The sequence below is a fragment of the Cheilinus undulatus genome, linkage group 16 (assembly GCF_018320785.1).
Source record: "Cheilinus undulatus linkage group 16, ASM1832078v1, whole genome shotgun sequence".
Classification (NCBI taxonomy): domain Eukaryota; kingdom Metazoa; phylum Chordata; class Actinopteri; order Labriformes; family Labridae; genus Cheilinus; species Cheilinus undulatus.
The window spans coordinates 7,879,489-7,892,379 of record NC_054880.1 but is presented as its reverse complement, the minus strand read 5'-3'; the positions used below and the strand labels follow the sequence as shown (position 1 = coordinate 7,892,379).

Sequence of the window (12,891 nt, the reverse complement as noted above, 5' to 3'; positions counted from 1 at the left end):
TATTTGTGTTGCTGTTTGTAATTAGTTTTCTTTATACTATCCGTTACTCAGACTGAGCTAGGCTTTATTTTGAAAGTAATTTTCAGCTAATTAAAATTCATTAAGGAAATTGGGGAGCAGGTGGCCTAGTGGTTAAAGGCGCTGCCCATGTACGCGGGCAGCCGGGGTTTGAATCTGGCCTGAGGCCCTTTACCGCATGTCTCTCCCCTACTCTTGAGCCTGTTTCCGACTCTATCCACTGTCCTCCTCTATCCAATAAAGGCACAAAAATGCTCAAAAATAAATCTAAAAAAGAAAAAAAAAAATTCATTAAGGAAATGTCACAGGGTAATACCAGTGGGTTTGTTAATTGTGACAGATGTCTGTTTTGTTTTTAACTAAAGCTAACAGTGAGATTTTCTATGCTGACTTTTTAAACATCTGTATTAATGATAAGGATGAAACTTAGCATACAAATGCTCATTGTTAATCAGTTAATTTTCTGTTTTCCTTCAATAAAGTCAGTTTAATGAATCTGAAGGCTCTGCTTCTTTCTCTGATTTGAAACCATCAGTGGACAGTTATTAAAGCCAGCTGGTTTGTAACTGTTCAGTAGATACTGTACTAAATTAGCAAACATCACCTAAACCAGTTAGGTTCATCAGACAGTATAGTGAGCTGTGTTTGAAAGTTTCTAAACAAACAGTTACCCCATCAAAAAGCTTGAAAACCACTCCGTAGCTTTGGTTTTAATTTCAAAAATAAGAAAACAGAGATGCTACCATTGCCAGAGAGATTAAAGAGGCTATTCACAAAGTAGAAAATGTCCCTAAGTTTAGGAACATACTTGTGGTTCTACTCTTGTGTTGTACACTCACATGACTAAAATATTCGACATGAAATCCATCTGACCAATCTGGAGCAGCTGATCAGGCCATGGTTGACCTTCACGTCCCCCTGTACATGGGAGGACACATGACACAGATCAGGCCAAAGTTAGCCTGACTCAAGTCTCAAAATTCATGTCTGAATTGACTAAAAATGTAACAGTGTACACCTGACTCTGTACCTAAACATGTGTAGGGGAAATATTAGTAGAAGCTCTGCAGCTGTCTTTGTTCTATTTGTATTAACTGTGGCTTTTGTATTTATGTTACTAAAGACTTTGTTATTTGATGCCAGTAAATACAGCCTTTGAACCAACATTTATTACTGATTCACAGTTGATAGTGAGTACCTGGGCTGTAGACACACCTTTTAGAGTGAGGGACATTAGCCAAACGGTGACTGCAGCTCTAAAGCCCAGGGCCTACTAACGTTAAAAAAAAAAAAAACGAGGACTTTGTGTTGCCTTTTTTATTTTATGTTGCATCGACAGGTAAGACTGTATTGATATGCTTATTTGCTGTTCGTTTTTATCTGCAAAAACCTGTAGTAAGTAAGTAATAAGTGCTGAGGGGCTAAGAACGCATAGTCTGTGACTTTATATATATATATATATATATATATATATATATATATATATATATATATACAAATATCAATGACCGTCCTCTTCAAACTGCTGGGATACCTTCAAGTCAACTTTCAACAACTGACCAAAGCCTCTAGGCCTCCCTAGTAGAATAATCTAGTTGGCAAATAAGTTATAACCTGCAGGAAGAGGTTCAAACAGCGTTATAAAAATGATACGTAAAAGGCTTACGGCACAGCGAGACTGGGTTAAAACTTTGTATGTGGCTGACTGCAACTATCTGGGATGCCTGTAGAAATGCCAGACTGAATTGTGTGTTCTGGTGATGTTTTTTTGTGGGGGCGGGGGCAAGATGGGGTGACCGTATTTTCAGTCCTCCAAGTAGAGACACTTACATTTTATCACAAACCCACATTTATGGGATCATGATATGTGTATTTTTTTCTGTCAGCACTCTTTTTGACACCATAGTGCTTTAGCAGATGTAATAGCATTGTCCAAGATCAACTAAAACTTAAAATAATTAATTAATTAATTAAACAATACAAAAGGGTTGTAGTTTGAAATAATCCACTAAAAATGGAATACTTGAAAAAAGTTCTTTTTTTTTTTGTAATATAATTCGAGAAGGGAAACATTCATATAGACCTATTCCAGATTAATTAAATATAAAATTAGATATTCTAAGCTTGTTTTGTCTGTGTAAATCTTAATATTACCAGTTACTGTATTTTACAGCAAACAGCTCGTTATTTCAAAATAAGAAATCCAAAATCCAGACACAAGTGTTTCCTCAACTACCATTTCAGAAAAGGAAAGAAAAAGATGGGAAAAAACATTCCCTGAAGGCTCTCATTCAGATCATTATTAAAAGGGAATCACAAAAAAAAAAAAAAAAAATGAACAGTTTCTTATCTTTCATCTCCTGGTTTCCGTTAACCTTGCTACTCAGATGGATTTGCCATGCCTGTTATCAGGGCAAATCCATCTTGAAAAGTTCCAGTCCACATTTTTGCCTAATGAAAACTGTTTTGACCAATCAGTGTTATTTGAGGAGAATGAGGCGGGAGCTACAGGCGAGTTTTAGTTGTACTTAAGCTGTTAGCAATGGCTACCACCAGTGTAGTGATTAGCTTGCATGCACCTGTACTATAGCAGCAGTTATACCAGTTATACCATGTTTTTTGCTCTTCTACCGACCATCAACTTAAAACTAAAATCATCTTTTCTCTTACAGTGAAACATTCCCTCACATATGTCTTCACTGCATCTTATGGAGTTCAAGAGTTTCCAGAGTTTGTGGGAGTAGGGATGGTTGATGGAGTTCAGTGTGGACACTGTAACAGCAAAACCGACACAGCAGTTCCCAAACATGACTGGAATAAAGAATTCTTCAAGGACAATCCACAAAACCTGGAGTGGTATTCTGCAGCGTGTCTGGACCATCAGTACTTTTTCAAAGCTAATATTGACATCATGATGCGTCGCTTAAACCAAAGTGGAGGTACTGTATGTTTTTATTTTCATGATCAATGCCAAGTGTTAATAACCAAGTGTTTTCACACATCTCTGTTGTAGAGTTGTTATCAAGAATCTGTGGGACTAAACTAAATTATCTGAGTTTTAAAACAGCACTGTAGACCAGTGGTTCTCAACTGATGGTTCAGGACCTAAAAGTCGGTCGTGGAGCCCTTTCCAGTGGGTTACATTGAAAGTGTATAAGAAATTTTGAAAGCATGCCTGTTTGTTTGATTTCTCACATTTTTGTAATTTGTTAGGCCCAAAGTGTGCAAATTTTCATCAGTGTTGGAATTTCACTTTCCCTGTCCCTCTGTCTCTCAGGTGTGCACATTCTACAGAAGATGAGTGGCTGTGAGTGGGATGAAGAGACTGGAGAGATTGTTGGTTATAACCAGTATGGCTATGACGGGGAAGACTTCTTGGCATTGGACATGGAGACACTGACATGGGTTGCTCCGAACCCTAAGGCATTTATGACCAAACTCAGATGGGATGCTGACAAGGCTAGATTACAAATCAATAAAGACCTCTTCAAGCACATATGCCCCAAATGGCTGAAGAAGTATTTACAGTATGGAAGCAGCGCTCTGCAAAAAGGTGAATTACACAGACAGATGTACAAATGCATTTTGCTACTCAAGATGAGTCAAAAGAAAAATAATTTATGCAAACTCATGCATGATTCCCTCCTTCAGTGCTTCCCTCAGTGTCTCTCCTCCAGAAGTCTCCCTCCTCTCCAGTCAGCTGCTTCGCCACAGGTTTCTACCCTGACAGAGCTGTGATGTTCTGGAGGAAAGATGGAGAGGAGCTTTATGAGGGCGTGAACCATGGAGAGATCCTCCCAAACAATGATGACACCTTCCAGATGAGTGTGGACCTGAACATTTCATCAGTGAAACCAGAAAACTGGGAGAAGTACGAGTGTGTGTTTCAGCTCTCTGGAGTGAAGGAGGACATCGTCACCAGACTGGACCAATCATTGATCAGAAGCAACAACAGTAAGTCTTGTATGAGGGTTAAATCTGGTCAGATGTGGCATTACCAACAAATAGAGCTTAGCCAATCACTGGACAGAGATTTTCTGATGTCACCAAGCAACAGTATATGGTGCTGAAGGAGCCAATGCAGACATGCAAAAAAAAAAAAAAACCCAATTTGTAAATTATCAATGGTGATGCCAAATCCTAGGATACCCATTTAGCTCCCAAGTTAATTGCCTATCTTTAAAGCCGAAATAGGCTGCATGTGTTTACAGACTGGTTAAAAAACATTTTTGGCTTTTAAAGCTCCTTGTGTTTTTGTAAAAACTGCTCTTTGATGATGGCTCTTAGAGGTCTGAGTTGGCAGAGCTACCTGACAGGTGGGCTGTTTGCCAAGCAGCTTAAGGCTCTCAAAGCTCCATCTCTTCTCCTTTGTCTTGATTGATGGAAAGTTGGAGATAGCATTGTAGACATGGCCACTGCCATCACTTGGATTCAAAGGCCTTGTATTTTCTTATAAGACCTTTTGAATCCAAATGTCACTAAGGCTACATCATGGATGTCGTTGGGCCCTTTTGGGGGGGGGGGGTTCAACCACCCTAAAATGTTCCTGAGCCCCCCTAACATTAATTAAGGAATGTACCACATCACTGTGTTAGTCTCTGCTTAATGTGTAGAGCAGTGATACTCAACCCACGGCTCTCAATCCACATGTGGCTCTTTAGTGCCAAATGTAAATAAAAAGTTTTGTTTTTAAATCTGTTCATTATTTCTGTCGGGTGTATGCATGACAGAGGAATGTACATAAGAGAAAGAGAGCAGAAGGTGTCCACTGGTGGTGCGTCTCTTTTAACAGTTTTCTTCAGTTCTCTGATGCTTCAGATTTATGGTCATTGCGATACGCATCATCATCATCAATGACTCTAACACACACGGATCACTTATTGAGATAACATCTAGTGAAACTTGTCCAAACAATACAATACAATACAATACAATAACTTTATTTATCCCAGAAGGGAAATTCAATTGTCTGGAGTCTCTCTCATCTGTTTATGGTAGAATTATAAAGTCTAATCGCTGATGGTATGAAAGATTTTCTAAATCTTTCTGTCCTGCAGCGAAGAAAGAGGAGCCATCCACCACCGTTGCTTCTTTGGTCATTTAGGGAGATATGAAGTGGATGATCCATGTTCCTCAGAATGGCCTCCATCTTCTTCATTGTGCGTCTCTCCACCTCATCCTCCAATGACTTCAGCTTGATTCCCACCACAGAGCCAGCTTTTTTCACCAGTTTGTTCGACTCCTTGCATCCTTGTGTTTTACACTGCCTCCCCAGCAGACTGCAGCATAAAACAGAACACTTGCCACCACAGACTGATAAAACATCTGCAGCATTTAACTGCAGATGTCTATTGATCAAAGTCTTCTCAGGCAAAAGAGGCGGCTCTGTCCCTTTTTGTAGATGAAGTCTACGTTTTTAGACCAGTCCAACTTATTATCCAGGCATACACCTAAATATTTATACAATGTCACCACCTCGATGTCCACGCCACAAGTGTTCTCTGGCTGAAGAGGGGGTTTGGATCTGCGGAAATCTATGATCATTTCCTTTGTCTTTGAGGTGTTGAGCAGGAGGCAGTTTTTGTGACTCCAGTCACTGAAGGCACTTATCAGATCCCTGTATTCGGCTACTTGTCCATTTCTGATACATGCCACGATAGCAGTGTCATCTGAGTATTTCTGGATGTGGCAGGACTCAGTGCTGTATTTGAAGTCTGATGTATACAGTGTGTAATTTTTATTACACACTGATTTTTAATTAAAATAAAACATGGGTGTTTTATTTGACCCTACATAAATCTAAAGCTATAATGAGGCAGGGTGCAGCCATGTTTCTGGGAGAGCTGCAGGTGTGACACAGGGCTGGTGTCAGTCATTTGGTGTCTTTTAATTTTCTGTTGCGTGTAAAGCACTTTGTACTGCATTTCAATGTATGAAAAGTGCTATACAAATAAAGTTTGATTGATTGATTGATTGATTGATCGATTGATTTGGAGGCCCAGGGCAAAGACCAGCATGAGGCCCCTCCCCCTTTGGCTAAAAGCATTAATAATTAATTAATAAAAAAAGAGAAAGCATCTCTTCTAAGTGAACAGAGTCACAGTAACACAGAAATTACCCAACCATGATTTATCATCTCTTAGAAGCATCTCAAAGCTTAAACTAATAAATCTATTATAACTGTACAGGTCATAAATGTGAATAAACTCACAATGTTTGATGAAACTTCTGATTTAGTTCCAGGTTCTCCTCCTTGGTTTCCTGTTGTTATTGGAGTTTTTCCAGGACTGCTGCTCCTGTCAGTCTCCATCGCTGGATTCATCATGTGGAGAAAAAAGAAAAATGGTGAGGGATCCTTTCTAGCAGCTTCTGGTTTAAAGACAATAATCTGTCTCAGTCTTTATGTTTTCTGTTCTAATAAATAAGTTGATTAGTGATCATGAGGCCAACATTCCTTGTTTTGTCTTCCTAACATAAATCATGATGTTAGTCAGTTTTAACTTTGTGATTTCTCATTTTAATTTCAGGGTTCCAGGCTGTTCAACGTAAGTGATATCCTGTTCAATATGAAGTCTACATGAGTAACATAATCAGAGCTACCCAGAAACTCTGTTCACCCTTTAATAAAGAGTTCAACTTCTGTTGTTTCTGTTCTAAATTAATGGGAGTTTACTGCAATTGTGTTGAAAATAATCATTTCCACAATGCATTGATCCAGATGCGGCTGTATTTATGCAGATGGATGCTCATTGTCCTCCCTGGACCAGCAGTTTCTTTATTCCACATTATTAGAATAATTTACAAAACTGCTGTGTTTAAGAATCATGCTATACATCACTATAAAGCTCTGATTCTTGTGATTCTGACCATTTTAAGATCTAACTAATGCTGCAGCCACAATCTCTGCATCCATCACATCTCTGACATCATAATCTAGATGACTTTACATTTAAACAAAGCTGTTTACAATAAATGATGCATGTTGACTCAGTATTCAATAAGCTCTTTAAAGTGCAGTAGGCTGCATATGTTTCTGCTTAAAACTGAAGCTGAATTTGATAGAAGTTTAAGGTTTCAACCTCAAATTTGCATGTCAAAATGTATAAACAACTTAAGGCTGATAATTGTTAATTAGCAGGCAAATGAACATGTGTATCTATGTGTATAATGATGATCATAAAATGCCTCTTTATTGCTGCTTGTCTCCGCAGGGGAACAGGATAAACCAGAGACAGAGCTAAGCTCTAACACATGAGAAGTCAGCACAGCTGTCAAAGACAGTCATTTAGTAAATAAAGTCTAAACATAACCACTGCTATAATCACATAAAACTTTTCTTCAGACATTAATACTACTCAGATAATAGAAAAATTCAAATTCAAATTCAGGGAGTGGAATGATCTGAGATGACACCAAAAAACACAAATAGAAGCACCATCTTTAGAGACAGTGTAATAAAATGTTGAATTTTGGAAATTCCTTTTTTTAGGGTTTAGGGTAAATTCTAGATGACAACACACACAACCATACAATATGTAAGTTTTCCTAAACACTTTTATTGTACTTAGCCTTTTGAGCTCCGTTATTGTGAAGTATTTCCACTAGAGAGCGTTAACAAATCTACATCAAAGTTCCTCTGTTTGAGTTCGGTCTTATGTTCACCTGTTCATTTCCCCCTCACATTAAACAGCTAACAGGTGTGTTATTGTGCTAGACCTCAACAGGTTACTGATAAAACGCTGCTCTTAAAGCAGCGATGTCAAACTCAATCACAGCAGGAGCAGGATTCTAAATTAAGGTCTAACCTGAGGGCCTAACAGAGACAACGTTTAACCATAAACTGTCAACTCATTTTCACTGGTAATGAGAAAAAATGAGGTTGAGATTTAAAAAAAAGTTTTAACATCTAAAGGCTTGACATTGCATGTTTAAGAGATAAAAATATGAGATTAATGAAAAAGTATGTGCAAGAATGTCAATACAGATTGTGAGTCTAAAAGTCAAAGTAAGGAGCTGAAAGGTCAAAAGGATTAAGAATGATGAACAGGTCAAAATATGAGATAAATGTCACATTTAGTAGTGGAAAAGGTCATAAAATTAATAGTCAGAATAATGTTATTAATCCTTTACCTACGGACCCAGCGCTGGCATTGTCTTTTAAATGTCGTAGTATTATTACCATAACTCTGTCAAAGTTTGTCTGATCAGAAAAATTCCAATGGTGTTGGAAGGCTGAGCAGTGTTGCCAGGTCCGCGGAATTGGGCAACTTTTAAGGTAGTGCCGCAGGTAGATTTTGTTGTCCGCGGGTTGAGCAGACCCATTTTTTGTCTTGTTAGTGGCGCAAAAAGTGGGTATGCACTATATGTGGCGCATAGGAGCGCCAAAGCGATGGCGATGAAATTATTTCGAGTCGGCATTTTCTGTATTTAACAGCTGTTTGTACATGTGTAAACCATATGATCAATAACAGAGGTACGTCTCTGATTAGGCGCCCCTCTGCTCCTTCACCTCCCCTCCTCTCGCCCCACACACACACACTATAGGCGCTCCAGTGTGCGCTCCCTCGAGCACGCGGATGCTTTCATTTGAATCGTGGCTCTTATAAGGCTTACTTTACAAAATAAAATTCTCCCGAAATCCTCTATAAAGGTGAAAACTGTCAGCAGTAGCCTAAAGACTACATTAAGTAATATCAATAAATCTAAGTCCACACAAAGAAGACAGACTTTAACTGCCAAATTCAAATGAAAACTTGGTTATTATTACCGTCGGGTGCGCCCAGGACGGAGGAATGTGCATAAAAAAGAGCGCAGAGGGCATCCGCTAACGGTGCATCTCTTCAGTAAGTCCATAATAGCTTCATAAAGGAGTGCTGTCTTGTGTTGAAGCTTCTAATGCTCTCGTTTTAACACATTTCTTCAGTCATTTCCTGCTGATGCTCTCCCATACTCGTATTTGATGATGACTTTTGTGATGCGCATCATCATCAACGAGCCAAACACACACGGATCACGTATTAAAATAATGTAAAATTGAGTAAAACTTGTCCAAACGTGGGTGTTTTATTTTATCTTAAACGTACTAATGATAAATAATGTCAAAAGGGCAGAAACAGAAAAATGAAAGCAACTGGCAGAACGATTTGTGAGGGGAGCTGCAGGTGTGAGGCGGGGTGGTTTAAGCCATTTGGAGGCCCAGGGCAAAGAAAAAACATGGGGACCCTCCCCCTTTAGCTAAAAGTATCAAACATTAGAGGAAAAAAGCAATATATGCAGTATGGAAGAGGTTTTAACTGTGTTATTTTGAATTTCAGCATTGGGCTTGTTTTTGGGCTAGTTTTATCGGTCACTGGGCTGGTTTTGTCACACAGACCTGGCAACCCTGAAGCTGAGAATTGTAGGCATGAGCAAATATATGGTTCATTAAGGTACTCACAACCATATGACGTGGGTATTCATAGCAAAACAACAGAAGTATCGCTAGTCCGCTACACAGATTCTCAACATTGTAACTCCTCGAAAGTTTGCTCAATCTAAAAAATTCCAACACTGACAGAGAGCTGAGAATCTGTGCTTTCCAGCAATATATGATGTGTGGTATATATTATGGTAATGTCAGACAGCACCACGAAAAATGGCAGCTTTGTGTTGAGGAATGTTGTTGGACTATTTGTACACACAGTCTATCACAAAGTGGAGAACCTCACTTTGTTGTTGATTGTGAACAGCTGAGCCATTCAGGAGTGCTCCCAATCATGGTACTATCACCTGTTACCTGCTAACAGGTTTTTGGAGCATTAATACAACTCTACCAGTCTATAAGTTTGAAAATTAGATAGTTTGTATTTATGCTTTACTCAGTTTAACATCGGCTGGATACTGCTAATTATTTGGTGCTTACCAAGATTTAAAAACTTAGATTAAGAAGTGTTAGATAATTTATCTTGTTCTAAAAGTTAATGTCTTACTTTAAGTGTTTAACGTTAAAGTATAATCTTAAATCAAGCATGATCTTTTTTTTTTTAATTAGTCAGGAAGTCCTTGGACTGAGTAAATAACTCTTAAAATAAGCTCAGTCTCATCAAAATAGATCTTGTTTTAAGATTCAGTAACAAACTCAAGCTGCTTGGTTTAAGAATCACAGAAAAAGCATCAACTACTCTATGGTGTACTCCACCTCGCTTGCTTGCTATTCCATGTTTTTCTATTATTTGTTTAAATCACTCACCGGGTTGATCTTAGGTCTAATTTTTACTTTACAGAGGTGTGAAGTCTGAAAGATACTTCAATTGAAAATGTTGATGTAGAACTGAGATGGTTGAAAGATAACAGAGCATCATTTTAATTTGTATTTTTCCTTTTTTCTTTTGGATTGTCTTTTCTTCCTTTGGAATTAAGACATATTTTTGTATGATGATTGCCATTTGCTCTGCGGTTCAGAAGTTATGTTAAAATGTCTTTGTTTGAGCCATAAAAAGGTCTTAAATGTTGTCAAACTTATTTGAGAATGTGCAGCAATCCTGACTCATTGTTGATTGTGCTGAGAGTTTAATAAATGGTGACAGTTATCATACTTGCCATACTGGTTGTGATTTCAGTAGGAACATTAAATGTGTGGTCTAAAAATATGGACTGGTTTTAAGTTTTATGGTTTAGTTTTAACATGGATTTAGACTGGGGCTGCACAGTGGTGCAGGGGTTAACGCTGTTGCCTCACAGCAAGAAGGTCCCTGGTTCACTACCCAGTCAGGGCCTTTCTGTGTGGAGTTTGCATGTTCTCCCCGTACATGTGTGGGTTCTCTCTGGGTACTCCAAGTTCCTCCCACCACCAAAAACATTCTCATTAGATCGAAATATTAGAAATATATTTGCTCATATTGAGTGTATTTCACTTATTTTCAGGCAGCAGGAAGCTCAAGTTTAAAGCAATCTCATCTTAAAACCAGCATTTTCTGCTTCTTTCAAGAAATCTTATCAAGTCAAATTATCTCACTGCACTGGCCGATAATTTCACTTGATTTGAGAAGACACAGACTGGAATCAAGGTTTTTTTTTCCCTTCTTTTTTTTCTTAAATCTAGACAGATCACTTTTGCAGTGGACAAAAGCACTGACTTCTATTTTATTCATATTTGACACAATGTCCCAACTGTTTTGGAACTAGGGTTTGTACACTACTTACTGTTATGTCTTTAGGATGACTGGAGAATTATCCTTTCTTTTATATCTGTTCGGGGTAAAACCCCTTTTGTTCACTTTGTTCAAAATAAGATAATTTTTTTATATTTCAATGCCCATTGAATTTCCACTTTTGCATCATAAAATTGTCCTTTTTTTAAGCACTACACAGAAAGATTAGATGTGGATTTTCAACAATATGAAATGATAAATGAAGATTTATTGTTGATGTCAGCTTTATTTTGTGTTTTTTTTATTTAAATTGTCTTGTAAAATAAGTAGGTTATTTAAACTGAACACATTTGAATCACCTTTATCTGGCAGACTCAAACATAGGGTCAAGAAAATGGATGTATGTTTCTTGTCTTGCATCAAACGAGTACATCTGTGTATTCTCCCTCTGACATATTATTCTGATAAAAGGAAAAAAAACATGAATACATGGAGTCAGACTTTGAGAAAGGCAGAAACAAGAAGGTGTGTAGTCATCAAGTGGTGGCTGTTTATCTGAGGTTTAAGTTCTGTTTAAGTTGTTGAAAGCTGCTCTAAAGCACTCAGATGAAATAAATAAATAACAGAAAGGAGATTATCAAAGCCTTTTTAGACTGAGTGCATCATGTTTGATGGGGACTATTTTGCGGGTGGCACCGTTTTACAAGGGTATGTTGTTGTGACACAGGAATGTCTCTGTTTGAGGAAGTAGTAAAGAATGAACACACCCATTGGCACACTGCAAAAAAGTAGAACTCGTCGGATTAGTTCACAGCAGCTCTTCAAACATGAGATGACTCATAACAACAAAATGAAGACTTTCTTTGCTTTGCTCCTTCTCTGTCATTGTTCATGTGCAGGTAAAATCACAAATCCCTATGTCCTGTCTTCTCAGTGCTTGAATTATCAGCTCATGAGTAATTTACAATTTAATATTATTAATTTAATTGATTAATTTTATTTAATATTATTGTATCCTAGTGTTACATGATAGGTGGACAGTATTTTCCTTGTTATGTTCATGCCAGTGAAGCATATAGAACATTCTGTTCTCATGCAAACTGTCATTTCTATTTTCACTTTCACTTTTGAGCTCCATTTGATCTTGTGCTCTGTTTCCTTTTAAAATAAAGATTGCAATTGACTTATACCTTCACTCATGGAGAGGCTAAACTTCTGGAACGTATCTGCTCAGATAAGTAGTTTAGCTAACTAAACTGTCTTAGATCTCAGCGGGTCAGGGTCAAAGGTGTTTTATCAAATGTGCTTTAATATTTCACCAGTCTCCCTCAGGGCTTCGTCCTTACACCACCCATCTGCTTTATACACACATGAGTGCAGGAGTCAAAGAGCAGACATACCGTTACGTCTGCTGATGATTCAGTGATTGTGTCACTTGTACTAAATAAACAGGACACCAGTAACAGCCCTGAGGTGAATGATTTTATTAACTGGTGTGTGCTTGTCTCTGAGTATTAACATTCCAGAAACCAGGGAACTTAGTCCAATCATTGCCACACCTACCCAATCCTCCTCAGGACCAACACAACCAGTCAGCACAGCTTTCCTTTAATTGCATGGTTTAGTTTTTTTCTACTGTGACATTATAATGTCAGCCAGTTATTGCACTGCTATCAAGAGCTCATTTGTGCTACAACTGTTGATAAATAATACTGTAAACTGTTAAAAACCATCCTGCTCCAGT

The 12,891-nt window shown here is 38.0% G+C and overlaps 1 pseudogene; it reads left to right on the top strand.

The window, feature by feature from the left end:
* The window catches only part of LOC121523165, a 32,247-nt pseudogene that overhangs the window by 10,034 nt on the left and 9,322 nt on the right, over positions 1-12,891 (top strand).